Here is a 14,533-nt window from a genome sequence, read left to right as displayed (position 1 = left end):
TTTATGCGACTTATACCATCGCAAATATGAGTGTGGCTTTCCTGGGGATCTGCGTCAGTCTACGTAATGGATTCCTTAGACCATTTCACATCCGGGAACCAACACTCGTTGCAGACGTAATTTTACAGTGGTGGAAATATTTATTGCATCACCATGAATTACTTCGTCTTTCTGTCTTTTGCAGCAGTTTGCTTCGGGTTATACTAGTCCCATTGTTGCTAAACGTTGTTGACATATTCTTGCCTTAATTATCTGACTTCTTCACGCATGTTTTCCAACAATACACAATTCTTTGTAGTTGTCGTTTGGTTTTACAATTAAACCAGTGTTATACTGCCATTTTGAGTTGAGACTTTGCAGTGAGAAGATGGGTGGTCAGTTGAATTAACACCAGAAAAGAAAACTGCTATACTTGCTTATTCGTCTGTTGGTCTTAGCATCAGAGAGATGGCCTCTAAGACAGGATTTAATCAGTCTACGATTTCGAGGTAACTAAAAAATACAGGCAAAAAGGAAATGTTGATCGTGAGAAAGGAAGAGGTTGGAAAAGGGCGTCCAGTGCCAAACAGGACAGGGTATTGAAAAGGCTTTCACTCAACGATCGTCGCCTGTCATCAACTGAACTAAAGCAAGACTGGGGAGAAATGTGCGACATCTCAGTAGCCAGTAGAACTGTAGAAAATAGACTGCTGGAGGCTGGACTCTCACCCCGTCGTTCTAGAAGGAAGCCTTTATTGACGAAGATAATGCGACAACAGTGACTACATTAGGCAAAGGCACATGCGACTTGGACACCAGAGATGTGGATCAAAGTAATCTTTTCAGACTAGTCCAAATTTAATCTGCATGGTTCAGATGGAAAAGTGTTCGTGCTTCGAAGAAAAGGTGAAGAGTTTTAACCATCATGCATAACACATACAGTCAAACACCCACAAGGACAGATGGTCTGGGGGTGCATTTCCAGTCACGGACTAGGTCGTCTGGACTTCATCAATGGTACCGTCAACACAGATGCCTACATAAGCGTACCTGGAAGGAAGCTTATGCCAACCGTTAGAGACAAGTTGGGAGATAAAAATTCCTGGCAGATTAAAACTGTGTGCCCGACCGAGACTCGAACTCGGGACCTTTGCCTTTCGCGGGCATGTGCTCTACCAACTGAACTACCGAAGCACGACTCACGCCCGGTACTCACAGCTTCACTTCTGCCAGTACCTCGTCTCCTACCTTCCAAACTTTACAGAAGCTCTCCTGCGAACCTTGCAGAGTTCGAGTTCGAGTCTCGGTCGGGCATACAGTTTTAATCTGCCAGGAAGTTTCATATCAGCGCACACTCCGCTGCGGAGTGAAAATCTCATTCTGGAAACATCCCCCAGGCTGTGGCTAAGCCATGTCTCCGCAATATCCTTTCTTTCAGGATCGCTAGTTCTGCAAGGTTCGCAGGAGAGCTTCTGTAAAGTTTGGAAGGTAGGAGACGAGGTACTGGCAGAAGTGAAGCTGTGAGTACCGGGCGTGAGTCGTGCTTCGGTAGCTCAGTTGATAGGGCACTTGCCCGCGAAAGGCAAAGGTCCCGAGTTCGAGTCTCGGTCGGGCACACAGTTTTAATCTGCCAGGAAGTTTCATATCAGTGCACACTCCGCTGCAGAGTGAAAAGCTCATTCTGGAAGTTGGGAGATGTTTCCAACTGCATTTTTCAGGATGACTCGACTCCTTGCCATAGAGCTTTGAAGGTGAGTCTTATGACTAATATTTGTACGAAACACGAAGCAGATTACCTTCTTGGTTAATTATCAGGTACTTCTACAGTTCAAGTAAAATCTTTCCTTCACAAATTGGGGTTCGAGTGTTAGAGTGGCCTGGAAACAGCCCTGTTCTCAATCCTATTGAGAACTGTTGGAAGGTTATGGGAAATGCTATCACTAAAAAGAAGCCACAGAATAAACGGCAGCTGTTGGAGACCCTTGTGCGTAAGTGGTTTCATGAACTGAATGAGGAGTACATTAAAAAGTTAACTCTTTCAATGCCTTCACGATGCCAAGCGGTGATGAAGGCACATGGTGGAGCAACAAAGTATTAAATGCAACATGCTCAATGTGTTCGTATGAGACAATACAAACACTAAAATCCATGAGTGTTATGTTACAACATTAATATGCAGTGTTTCTTTCGACATTAGTATTCATATTTCAAAATAGCAAACAGAATAACTGACATATCCACTTACACCCAATTTTCAAGAAAGTGTTAAAATATAAAAAACAAACATTTTTATACAAACAAAACTTAAGAATAAAAACGAATTGACAAAAATTATTGTATATATTCATTTCTGATAGAAATCAAGAGAAATCAGGCAAATTTAGCTCAGTTATTCAATGATTGTAACAAAAATTGTTAATTGTTAAGAGGTGATGCAATAAATATTTTCATCACTGTATATCTCCTCTAAAGCGTGGCAAACTTGTACCTTAGCGTTTACCCTTCACTCACATCTATTAAGCGGTTGCTTTGTTTAAACAACACTGCGAAGTACAGCGCGCATCAGCTCCCGTCACCTGCCTCAACAGCGACTTGCGCTTGTCTGACTCACTCCACTTCTCCCCTCTCCTACCTGCTTCCGTTAGCGGCAAAAACTCTCCACCTTTTGCGACCTTCCAGAACGTCGGTAAATCCCTACTGGTTTTCACCTATATTGAAATTCAGCCCTGAGCTGGTGCTGACTTCACTTTACAAACAATTATACATAGTTAAATAAAAGATACTTATTGTTACTTACATAACATTATAAACATTTGTTAATTACATATAAAGATTAAACTCCACATAGTCAAAGAACATTGTCTTCTGCAGACACTCTTATACCCTGCATACTCTACAAATCTCTGTCTTTGCTTCATTAGTGCAAAGTCTCTCGACTCTAGAAAGGTCGATAGTGTTACACCCTTCCCACTGGTTTTTCCAGCAAGGTGGCGTAATCGGTCCAAAATTCGTAGTCGCATTTGGTTCCTGCAGTTCCACAACATCTATTTGCACTATTCTCCAATGCCGCTGTTCTCTCTTTCATTAACTGATTTACTCTTAGTACAGGGTGATTCAAAAAGAATACCACAACTTTAAAAATGTGTATTTAATGAAAGAAACATAATATAACCTTCTGTTATACATCATTACAAAGAGTATTTAAAAAGGTTTTTTTCATTCAAAAACAAGTTCAGAGATGTTCAATATGGCCCCCTCCAGACACTCGAGCAATATCAACCCGATAATCCAACTCGTTCCACACTCTCTGTAGCATATCAGGCGTAACAGTTTGGATAGCTGCTGTTATTTCTCGTTTCAAATCATCAATGGTGGCTGGGAGAGGTGGCCGAAACACCATATCCTTAACATACCCCCATAAGAAAAAATCGCAGGGGGTAAGATCGGGGCTTCTTCGAGGCCAGTGATGAAGTGCTCTGTCACGGGCTGCCTGGCGGCCGATCCATCGCCTCGGGTAGTTGACGTTCAGGTTTCATAACTAACCTCTTTCGTAGGACTCTCCATACAGTTGATTGTGGAATTTGCAGCTCTCTGCTAGCTCTGCGAGTCGATTTTCCTGGGCTGCGAACAAATGCTTGCTGGATGCGTGCTACATTTTCATCACTCGTTCTTGGCCGTCCAGAACTTTTCCCTTTGCACAAACACCCATTCTCTGTAAACTGTTTATACCAACGTTTAATACACCACCTATCAGGAGGTTTAACACCATACTTCGTTCGAAATGCACGCTGAACAACCGTCGTCGATTCACTTCTGCCGTACTCAATAACACAAAAAGCTTTCTGTTGAGCGGTCGCCATCTTAGCATCAACTGACGCTGACACCTAGTCAACAGCGCCTCAAGCGAACAAATGTACAACTAAATGAAACTTTATAGCTCCCTTAATTCGCCGACAGATAGTGCTTAGCTCTGCCTTTTGTCGTTGCAGAGTTTTAAATTCCAAAAGTTGTGGTATTCTTTTTGAATCACCCTGTATTTGCTACGAAATTCCGGCACATTGCTCTTAGGCAATAGTTCCACTAACGCTTGCTGCCATCCCCACCATGTCTTCCACTTCCGTAGACACATTCTGGTGTTCCTCATCACACGTGTCATCACCGACGCTGGTTCCTTCCAGGTCGGTTGGTTTACTTTTATTATCAGTTTTATTGCTAGTCGGAGATCGATTTCGTAACTTCCTCATTCACAATTCTCCAACTTCCAGGTACTGATATACCCATAGTAGCGCCACACTACCCTGACGGTACAATTGTGTGTGTCATTGCTCATGGTTGATTTTTTTCAATAGGAAATTGCACAGGACGTCTATGGCCACAATTTTTCTGTAGGTGTTCTATTGACTTGCTTGTGCAACACGTGCATACGCCATATGACCACATACAGACTCTTAAGAGGGCATGTCCTTTTGTGACTCTACTTCACCTATCCGGTTGTCACTGACCTTGTCACGCCAAAATTTTGCTGGTCACGCTTCTCTGATAACGTAAACTATACAGGTATAAACGCAGCGTTTCTCTAGCCTTCGAATGGCACCCCGAATGGTGAATTACAGACCCAACAATACATCGCAAGCCAAGACTTGCATACGTCATAGATACCTTCCAATACCCTTCATTGAGCGATAAAAACGGTGAAGACACTGATGGCAGTGCCACTAAAGCAAAGTAATTAACCACGGTTTTCCGAAACTCCTTCACCAAAGAAGACGAAGTAAATATTCCTGAATTCCAATCAAGAACAACTGCCAAGATGAGGAACATAGAAGTAGATATCCTCGGAAGTAACGAAGCAGCTTAAACCACTTAATAAAGGCAAGGCCTCCGGTCCAGATTATATACCAGTCAGGTTCCTCTCAGAATATGCTGATAATATATACAACCACTCGCTCACAGAAAGATCCGTACCTAAAGATTGGAAAATTGCTCAAGTCGCACCAATACCCAAAAAGGGAAGTAGGAGTAATCCGCTGAATTACAGGCCTATATCACTAACGTCGATTTGCACTAGGGTTTAGGAACATATACTGTATTCGAACATTATGAAATACCTCGAGGAAAACGATTTATTGACACATAGCGCGGTTTCAGAAAATATCGTTCTTGTGAAACACAACTAGCTCTTTAGACTCTTGAAGTAATAAGTGCTATCGACAGGGGATGTCTAATTGATTCCATATTTTTAGATTTCCAGATAACTTTCGGCACCGTTCCTCACAAGTGTCTTCTAACCAAACTGCGTGCCTACGGAGTATCGCCTCAGTTGTGCGACTGGATTCGTGATTTGCTGTCAGAAAGGTCACAGTTCGTAGTAAAAGACGGAAAGTCATCGAGTAAAACAGAAGTAATATCCGGTGTTCCCCAAGGAAGTGTTATAGGCTCTCTGTTGTTCCTGATCTATATTAACGACATAGGAGACAATCTGAGTAGCCGTCTTAGATTGTTTGCAGATGATGCTGTCATTTACCGTCTTGTAAAGTCATCAGATGATCAAAACGACTTGCAAAATGATTTAGATAAGATATCTATATGGTGCGAAAAGTGGCAATTGACCCTGAATAAGGAAAAGTGTGAAGTTATTCACATGAGTACTAAAAGAAATCAGCTAAATTTCAATTACGCGATAAGTCACACAAATCTGGAGGCTGTAAATTCAACTAAATACTTAGGGATTACAATTACAAATAACCTAAATTGGAACGATCACATAGATAATATTGTGGGTAGAGCAAACCAAAGACTGCGATTCATTGGCAGAACACTTAGTCGGTCCAACAGGTCTGCTAAAGTGACTGCTTACACCACGCTTGTCCGCCCTAATCTGGAGTACTGCTGTGCGGTGTGGGATCCGCATCAGGTGTGTCTGACGGATGACATCGAAAAAGTACACAGAAGGGCACCTCGTTTTGTCACAGACATGATACGTGAAGTGGAGTGGCAATCATTAAAACAAAGGCGTTTTTCGGTGCGACGGGATCTTCTCATGAATTTTCAATCACCATTTTTCTCCTCCGATTGTGAAAACATTCTATTGGCACCCTCCTACATAGGGAGAAAAGATCATCACGATAAAAAAAAAAAAAGAAATCATGGCTCGCACAGAAAAATTTAAGTGCTCATTTTTCGTTCGAGAGTGGAACGGTAGAGAGACCGCTTGAAGGTGGTTCATTGAACACTTTGCCAGGCACTTTATTGTGAATAGCAGAGTAATCACGTAGATGTAGATGTAGATACTGTGATAATGGAACCATGATTCTACTTAAATTTTACGCTGCCTCTGGTGTTCCTCACTATTCGCTCTAAAACGTCGTATATTTTGCTTATACACAATTCCAGCATTGTCAGTGTGAATGCCTATCAGTTACTCATCAAGCAACTTTACATCACTAGTTATCCATTTCCGAATAGCGACTGGGTGTTGTGTGATGTCCTTAGGTTAGTTAGGTTTAAGTTGTTCTAAGTCCTAGGGGACTGATGACCATAGATGTTAAGTCTCATAGTGCTCAGAGCCATTTTAACCATTTTGAACCGAATAGCGAGGGGTAGAGGTATCCCTGTGTTCCATTCAAAACTAAATTTCAGGATTGTTGTATTCTTATTCCTGTTTTATTGTTGAGTAACTGTTTTACAAAATGTGCTTCTATAACTGCTGTCTAACGTTTAAGAAGCCACATATCACACAATGGGAACTGAAATTAGCGCAGCAAAACAAGCAGAATAAAAAGAATCATACCTTAATCATTTTAATACGACACACCCGTTTGTACTAACTGGGCAACGAAGAGATTTGTCATACATGTGAACAAAGTGTACTAAGATTGCCATTCCTTGATGTACCATTTACTGCTCGATATGTGTATAGAAGGAAATTTTATTACAGGCATTTTTATATTGCTAATATGCAATATCAAATCCTAATGTGCCCGTTTACCTTCGCCCTGTGTTGAAGAGGCCCGTGTAGCACAAAAGTTTCCCTATTGAAGACAACCAGCCAGAGATTAGAGCTGACGTTGTCTTCCGGAACACACAGTTAACTGGGGCCACGGACAATGGAACAATAGCGGCAGTCAGACAGTGCACTGAGTCACTCCACTGCGTTCAGTGATATGTCTCTCCACAAAGTCTCAGTGCCGTGTAGAGGGGAGAAACACTCCACACGAATTTCTACCCAGTTTTGCTTTTGACACTCCATTGTAGATAATGTCTTTATTCTTCAGCATTGACTGAAAAGAGGAGAGAATACCAACCAGAAACTCACCTTAAAAAAATAACAAAGAAAGAAACGATAATGTGAGTCGAACTACCTTACGCGAAGTAGCAGAAGTAAGTGGAATCCTCAAGGATATTATCGCAATTATTAAGGCTTTATATGGTCGGACTAGAATGAAAATACAAGACGGAACAGCTTACATTAAAACAATTAACGAAGCCAGAGAAAGGTACAGTTTATCATAGCCACAATTAATTCATACAGGGCGACAATTATTGAACTGTATGAATAAAACGTAAATTAGTTACATACTACGGCGTGCACACACTTTATTCAACATGTAAACGTCACTGCAGGTGTTCGGATTTAGGTTCTGACGTGTTCGATATGCCTGCCATCATTGACAATCCATCATTGACAATGATGTGGCGCAGACGAATAGCGAAATTCTGCGTGACCCGCTGAACTGTCGGAACATCGATGATGTCGATGACCTCCTGAATAACTGTTTTCAGCTCATCGATGGTTTTAATGTTATTGCTTTACACCTTATCCTTAACACAGCCCCACAAAAAGGAGCCGCATGTGTTCAGATGCGGGTAATATGGTGGCCACTCGACGTCCATGGCAGTGCCTCTGGTACCCCAGAGCCACAATGCGGTCCCCAAAGTACTCCTCCACGACATCAAACTCTCCTGCTTCTATGGGGTCGAGCTCCGTCTTGCATGAACCACATCTTGTCGAAGTCAGGGTCACTTTGGATGATGAGGATGAAATCATCTTCCAAAACCTTCACGTACCGTTCGGTAGTCACTGTGTCATCACCGATTATTCCGTAGCTGGACATTGCACACCACAAAGTCGGCCGTTGAAGATCAAGAGATTTCTCGATCTCGATCACTACTAAATTGTGATCCGAATCTATATCTGCTCCTTGGTACGCCTTACAATCCAGTATCTGATTCCGGAATCTCTGCCTGGCCATAATGCAATCTAGCTGAAATCTTCCCCTATCCCCTGGTCTTTTACATGTATACTTCCTCCTCTTGTGATTCTTGAACAAAGTATTCGCTATTAGTAGCTGAAATTTATTGCAGAACTTTATTAGTCTTTCTCCTCTCTCATTCCGAGTACCTAGCCCATATTCTCGTAACCCCCTACTTGTTTCCCTACAACCGCATTCAAATGCTTCATGATTATTAGATTTTCATCTCCTTTTACGGACTGAATTACTCGTTCAATATCCTCATATACTTTCTGTATCTCTTCATCATCGACTTGCGACGTCAGCATATACAGGGTGAGGCAGCTAAATCATAACTCCCCTTGTATCTCTCTTGAATACATCACATTTCATGTTTGTGCTATTTTTTATATCAGAGATATGAGGCCAACTTTGGTTTTTTTAAGGGAACGCTATGTTAAATTTTAGCGTAACATGATGGGCTTAAAAAGCCTTTTTCAAACATGTGTGTATCTTAATATTTAGGCGAATAGTTTTTGAGACACAGATATGGTCTCGTATCGTGTTCGTCCTTCGAAGCGTCGTTGTCCAATGCGATCTTCCCTGTTGCGTAGAGTACATGGTAAACATCGCGAGTCCGTCCTTACACAGACACGCCCATTTACCCGACAATAGTAATACATACTGCGACATTTTGCCCAAAAATTAACTGATGATGTCGCGCAAATATTATTCAGTTATTTGACAACTGTGATACCAAAATAGTAGACAACATACGGTATTAAAATACTACACGATTTTAATACATCTTAAGTAACAGAAATACAAATATAAATGAGGAGGCCCTTATTATGCAAAATACACACTGTACATGATACAAACTTTATTGAAGCGTGTGCCCAAATGCTTCCCCCTCTGCTGCAATGCACATTTGTAGTCGCCGTTCGAATGATTTGTGAACGGCTGCGAGGGTGTCACGAAAGATATGAGCGCACGCTTCGATGATACGTTGCTTCATATCGTCTGGTGTAGTTGGTATTTGGACATACACTTTATGTTTGATTGCTCCCCACAGAAAAAAATCAATAGGGGTCAAATCAGGAGACCGTACTGGCCACTTCACTTCATCACCTCGTCCTATCCAACGATCGGAACTTTTCATTTAACAGCTCTGTAGCCACACGGGAAGAGTGAGCAGGACAGCCGTCATGTTGGAACCATATGCACTCAGCTAAATGGGCAGAACGTTTCGCAGGAACTGTGCGTAATTATTGCCATTTAGTACACCCGGAATGACGTACGGCCCCACAATGACATTTCTGCCGATGCCGCACCACACGTTAACACTCCACGGTTGCTGATGCTGTACCTGTCGAAGCGAGTGAGGGTTCTCTATTGACCAGTAACGCATATTATGCAAAGTCACATTACCGTGGTTGGTGAAAGCTGCTTCATCAGTAAATAGCACCCGTTGAAAAAACGTTGGATCATCTTGTAGGCGCTGCAGAGCAAACCGGCAAAATTCCTGGCGCCGTTCGAAATCCACACCGGAGAGTGCTTGATGTAATGAGAGACGAAACGAGTGAAATCTATGCGGGTGCAATCTGCGTAGAACACTTCTCTTACTTATACCACATTCCGAGGCGATACGTCGGGACGAAACAGCAGGGTCGTTATGCGCCAACTCTAGAACGTCCTCTTCAATGTACCTCGCCAGTTGCAGTTTTCTGTCTTGTCCTCTGTATGGCGTTCCATGATCCAGATTCAAGTAGTTTCTTGCAAACACGTGCAAGAAGCTGGCGCGCAGGACATTCACGATCAGGATACAGCTCTCCGCATCGCTTTATTGCTCTAACAGCATTTCTTCTGCTTTCACCATACACTAGAAGCATATCTAGCTTTTCTTCGTTGGTGAACATGTCTGCTCCAAGAAACTGTGCCGGAAATGCAACGTCTCATTACCCCAGCAGCACATTTATACCCTTCCCTCCAGCTACCTCGTGCGTCACCTTGCGGCGTTATCGAGAAGCAGGAAAACAACGCTTTCCCTGTTAAGTTCCTCAGTGGTCAACGGGAAAGGTCGCATTGGACAACGCCGCTTCGAAGGACGCATACGATACGGGAACATATCTGAGTCTCAAAAACCATTCGCCTTAATTAAAATTAAATTTTAAATGGCTCTGAGCACTATGGGACTTAACATCTGAGGTCATCAGTCCCCTAGAACTTAGAACTGCTTAAACCTAACTAACCTAAGGACATCACACACATCAATGCCCGAGGCAGGATTCGAACCTGCGACCGGAGCGGTCACGCGGTTCCAGACTGAAGCGCCTAGAACAGCTCAGGCACACCGGCCGGCTTCGACTTAATATTAAGATATTCACATATTTGAAACCGTCTTTTTAAGCCCATCATGTTACGCTAAAATTTAACATAGGGTTCCATAAAAAAAAACAAAGATGGCCTCTTATCTCTGTAACAAAAAATAGCACAAACATGAAATGTGATGTATTCAAGTAGCCCCTGTCCCTAAAATTCACTGTCCAAACGGCATCTTTGTATCTATTACGGTTGGAGAGTTACAAAGGGTGTTATGACTTAGCTGCCTCACCCTGTATACCTGAACTAGTGTTGTAGGTGTCTGTTTGCTGTCGTTTCTAATGAGAACAACCCTGTCATTGAACTGTTCATAGTAACTCACTCCCTGTCCTATCTTTCTATTCATAACGAAACTACTCCAGTTACACCATTTTCTGCTACTGTTGCTACTTCCTTATACTCATGTGACCAGAAAAACTTGTCTTCTTTCCATTTCACTTCATGGTCCCCACTATTTCTTTATTGAGCCTTAGCATTTCCTTTTTCATATTTTCTACCTTCCCTACCACATTCAAACTTCTGGCATTCCACGCCCCGTCTCGTAGAATATTATTCTTGCATTGCTTATTCAATGTGTTTCTCGTGATCCCCTCCCGGGGACCCAAATGAGGGATTAGTCCGGAACCTTTTGACACTGGAGAGATCATCGTGACACTTTTTCACTTACGGGATACATGTCTTGTGGATACACATTATTTGTCTTTAATTCAGTGGTTTCATTGTCATCTGTATCCTTACGCCGTTGATCATTGCTGGTTCATCCGCCTTTAGGAGTTGTTTCCCACCCCAAGGGCAAGAGAATGCCCTGCACCTCTGTCCGCACCTTCACCATTGGCTGAATGGGGAGTGACTTCTTCTGCCAGAAGTCTTCGGCCGCCATTGCTGTTGATTTTTATTCAAATTTTTATTCAAATTTTACCCTCGCAAGACTAATTCTAGAGATACACTACTGGACATTAAAATTGCTACACCACGAAGATGACGTGCTACAGACGCGAAATTTAACGTAAAGGAAGAAGATGCTGTGATATGCAAATGATCAGCTCTTCAGAGCGTTCACACAAGGTTGGCGCCGGACGCGACACCTACAACGAGCTGACATGAGGAAAGTTTCCAACCGATTTCTCATACACAAACAGCAGTTGACCAGCGTTGCCTGGTGAAACGTTGTTGTGATGCCTGGTGTAAGGAGGAGAAATGCGTACCATCACGTTTCCGACTTTGATACAGGTCGGACTGTAGACTATCGCAACTGCGGTTTATCGTATCGCAACATTGCTGCTCGCGTTGGTCGAGATCCAATGACTGTTAGCAAAATACGGAACGCCGTGCTGAATCCCAACGGCCTCGTATCACTAGCAGTCGAGATGTCAGGCATCTTATCCGCATGGCTGTAACGGATCGTGCAGCCACGTCTCGATCCCTGAGTCAACAGATGGGGACGTTTGCAAGACAAAAACCATCTGCAAGAACAGTTCGACGACGTTTACAGCATCATGGCCGGCCGGCATGGCCGAGCGGTTCTAGGCGCTACAGTCTGGAACCGCGCGTCCGGTGCGGTCGCAGGTTCGAATCCTGCCTTGGGCATGGATGTGTGTGATGTCCCTAGGTTAGTTAGGTTTTAGTAGTTCTAAGTCCTAGGGGACTGATGACCTCAGGAGTTAAGTCCCATAGTGCTCAGAGCCATTTGAACCATTTGAACCAGCAGCATGGACTATCAGCTCGGAGACCATGGCTGCGGTTACCCTTGACGCTGCATCACAGACAGGAGCGCCTGCGATGGTGTACTCAACGAAGAACCTGGGTGCACGAATGGCAAAACGTCATTTTTTCGGATGAATCCAGGTTCTATAATTGCGTAGGCTTCCGCGGCCAGAGTCAGTCAACATAAAAGTGTTCTGGGTTTGGTACCACGTCATAATATAAAAACTACTGCTGCTATTGGGACCCAGAAGAAGGCCGCTGCAATCGTGGCCGAAGCGTTGGCTTTTCTATAGTAGTAGTAGTTTTTACATTATGACGTGGTACCAAACCCAGAAAACTTTTCTGTCGATAATCCAGGTTCTGTTTACAGCATCATGATGGTCGCATCCGTATTTGGCGACATCGCGGTGAACGCACATTGGAAGCGTGTATTCGTCATCGCCATACTGGCGTATCACCCGGCGTGATGGTATGGGGTGCCATTGGTTACACGTCTCGGTCACCTCTTGTTCTCATTGACAGCACTTTGAACAGTGGACGTTACATTTCAGCTGTGTTACGACCCGATACCTGCGAAACCCTACATTTTAGCAGGTTAATGCACGACCGCATGTTGCAGGTCCTTTACGGGCCTTTCTGGATACAGAAAATGTTCGACTGCTGCCCTGGCCAGCACATTCTCCAGATCTCTCACCAATTGAAAACCTCTGGTCAATGGTGGCCCAGCAACTGGCTCGTCACAATACGTCTGTCACTACTCTTGATGAACTGTGGTATCGTGCTGAAGCTGCGTGGGCAGCTGTACCTGTACACGCCATCCAAGCTCTGTTTGACTCAATGCCCAGGCGTATCAAGGCCGTTATTACGGCCAGAGGTGGTTGTTCTGGGTACTGATTTCTCAGGAACTATGCACCCAAATTGCGGGAAAATGTAATCACATGTCAGTTCTAGTATAATATATTTGTCCAATGAATACCCGCTTATCATGTGCATTTCTTCTTGGTGTAGCAATTTTAATGGCCAGTAGTGTATTATGTTGTTATACAGGGCGGAGCGCGGTAAATTGCTTTTTTAGAAATCACGTTGTAGTGGCAATGTTGGTCGAATAGAAGGGAGAGTGGGCGTGGTTTATAGTGACCGACGGGAGGTTCGTATTCAATTGCTGTTCAGCTGCGATAATGCACTGGACACGTGAGGAGCGCTCATTTTGTGTTGAAGTGTATTTCTCGAATTCCCACTCTATCATTGCAGTGCGGCGTGCTTTTCGTTTGCGAAAAACACTCGGTTGTCTTCCTGGACGGCAATCAATTTTAAATTTGAAAAATTTATTCATAACAACAGGGGACGCGTCATCTGTAAGCACAGGACCTGAAAGAGGTGTTACAACACCACAAAATGTCGAACGAGTCAGAGCAGCAGTACTGCAATCTCCGAAAGGGTCAACTCGGAAACACGCACTTCATCTCGCCATTTCAAGATGTTTTCTCCACCGGATTCTTCATAATGAACTGTATTTTCACCCGTATAAAATGTGCGTGGTCCAGCAATTGTCAGAACGGGATTACTTAACACGAAGAACATCTTGTGAAGACATGCTTGCAAACATACCCCTGACGTAAATGTGTTCTTTTATGATGAGGCACATTTCCACCTCAGTGGGTGTGTAAACAAACAGAATATGTGGTACTGGAGAGACACGAACCTCTGGCAAATTCACCAGAGGCCCCTGCACTCAGATCGCGTCACTGCGTGCTGCGCCATATCACAAGTAGGCATCAGTGGCCCTTACTTTTTCGACGAAAATCGTCGTGCTGTAGCCGTGAATACGGATCGCTACTTCACTATGCTGCAAGAGTTTTTCCAGCCAGCTTTCGAGGCACTGCAGTTACAGGATATCTGGTTTCAACAAACCAGTGCGACTGCACACACAGTGGGCGTTCATTACCACGAATTTTTTGAGCCAAACGTTTCGTGGAAGGCTTATTTCTCTGATGGGGGATCTCAACTGGCCCGCACGATCACCGGACGTAGCCCCATGCGATTTTTTTCTTTGGGGTTACCTGAAGACCCTGGAAGACCAGCAGAACAATATTGAGGCTGAAATTGGAACAGTACCAGAAGACATGCTAGAAAGAGTGCATGAGGATTTCCGAAAACGATTGCGGTAGTGTGCGGATTGTGAAGGTAGAAATTTGCTGGATATACTGTTGAAACCTTCATCTACATCTACATGGATA

This window comes from Schistocerca americana, chromosome 5, assembly GCF_021461395.2.
Source record: "Schistocerca americana isolate TAMUIC-IGC-003095 chromosome 5, iqSchAmer2.1, whole genome shotgun sequence".
Taxonomy (NCBI): Eukaryota; Metazoa; Arthropoda; class Insecta; order Orthoptera; family Acrididae; genus Schistocerca; species Schistocerca americana.
Note: the sequence above shows the minus strand (reverse complement) of the source record.